This window comes from Rhinoderma darwinii, chromosome 2 (assembly GCF_050947455.1).
Source record: "Rhinoderma darwinii isolate aRhiDar2 chromosome 2, aRhiDar2.hap1, whole genome shotgun sequence".
Taxonomy (NCBI): domain Eukaryota; kingdom Metazoa; phylum Chordata; class Amphibia; order Anura; family Rhinodermatidae; genus Rhinoderma; species Rhinoderma darwinii.
Genome location: NC_134688.1, coordinates 113,081,157 through 113,083,203, shown reverse-complemented (window position 1 = coordinate 113,083,203; position 2,047 = coordinate 113,081,157).

The window sequence follows — 2,047 nt, the reverse complement described above, 5'->3', positions numbered from 1 at the left end:
ATGTCTGTTGCAGGTAATCCTTGTATTCTACATATCTCTTTATACCGAGGACTAATAGACAAATGCGTGTTACCATTCCCATTGTCAGGAGGAAGTGTCCCTACACAGTGTGATACTGTCAGCGATGGTTGGAGACTGTCAGTATGTAGGGACACAGCCCTTTGACAAGGGGAATCGTAACAACCATTTGTCAATGCTCACACAAAAAGGTGGTGTTCACTATAGACACGGCAGAGCGGCGGTGGGGAAGGGGGGCCCAAGTTTGTGGAACAGCCCAGGACCTATGGTCTACTTAATCCGCCACTGCCGGCCATTCACCGCCTTTCTACAAGTGAAGCGGCGTGATACTTTGTGCCGCTTGCGTAGTTTAAAGGTGCTGATTGACAGGGAAGCGTTCAACCCCAGGATACCTGCGCAGAAGAGAGCAGGTCTCCTTTGCTGCCGGACGGCGTGGGAACGGGATTAAGGTGAGTTTGAATAGTTTGTTATTTTATCGTAATAAAAAAGTGTGTGGCATTATCTACGGGGGTGGCTTTATCTACAGGGGGGTGCTTTATCTACCAGGGGGGGCTTTTTCTATGGTGGGGCTCTATCTACAGGGGGGGGCTATATACTGGCGTGGGCTATATGTGGAGCACTATATACAGGGGTGGGCTATATCTACAGGGGAGCTATATACAGGGGTGGGCTAACTGTGGAGCACTATATACAGGGGTGGGCTATATCTACAGGGGGCTATATACAGGGGTGGGCTATCTGTAGAGCACTAGGGGGAGCTATATGTGGGACACTATACAGGGGTGGGCTATATGGGGGCACTATCTACAGGGGGCTCTATCTACAGGTGGCATGGTGTGTGTGTGTGTGTGTGTGTGTGTGTGTGAGAGTGACACAGTGTATGGTGTATGGTACGCTATTATATTTGGGGGCATAGTATGTGGTATAATGAGAACTTTATCTTTGGTTATAGGTGTAGAAATGTTGGAAAAGTGAGAAGCTATAGACATCTGAGTGGCAAATGGGCTGTGACCGGGAGAAGTCATCATAGAGGTCTGGACCGGATGGAGAAAAAGAACTAGAATCTGAGACGTCACCGGTGAGTCACTTAATGTAAATGTTCATTCTGCCTCTAATCAGCACTGTCGTCACTGTATGATCTGCAGCAAGATGATGGGTGGTATGATTATGATATGATTTTTTTTTGGGTGAAACAGCATCTCCCATATCCTTACCATTATTCGGGCCATGCTGGGAGCTGGAAACAATTTAGTGCAAACCTATACGGCAGGAGTTGCACTAAATTGAGCTGTATTTGTGCTGGTGCTGTACTTATGTACTGAGCACTATTCTGGTGTTGTGTATAGAACTATATTGCTTGTAAAATGTACAAATGTTTTTATACTCGAGTTACATAAAAAGAAATGTGGAAAAGAAATGACACGTCGATTGGTAGAGAAAACAAACATGGCGAGAGGGAAGGAGATGTCGGGAAAGAGGTTGGGGTGGGCGCCAAACGGAGTCTTTGCCCCGGGTGCTGGAGAACCTAGCTACGCCTCTGGTAACATCACTGTTTATTATCCCTGTACTGTGACATCAGTGCTTATTATCCCTGTTATCCGTGCACTGTAATATAACTGTCTCCATTATTTCTATACAGTAGCATCACTGTGTACATTATCACTGTAGTGTGATATCATTTTGTTTATCTTTCCTGTTAACCTTGTACCGTGACATCACTGTGTGCATTATCCATGTAATCCCTGCACTGTGACAACGCTTCCTGAGCATTATCCCTATATCGTGAAGTCACTGTGTGCATTTTACTTAAACTGTGAAATCAGTGTTTATTATCTTTATACTGTGACATCACTATGTACATTATCCATGTAATGTGAGATCCTAGTTTGTACCCCTCTTTGATATGTATACCATTGAACAGATCCTGTTTAATACAACAGCTTTTGCATTTTCTGTACCATACAACATACATTTACATAGAACGCATGATTACTCTATCGTATTTTTTTATTTGAAATGCAACACTGAC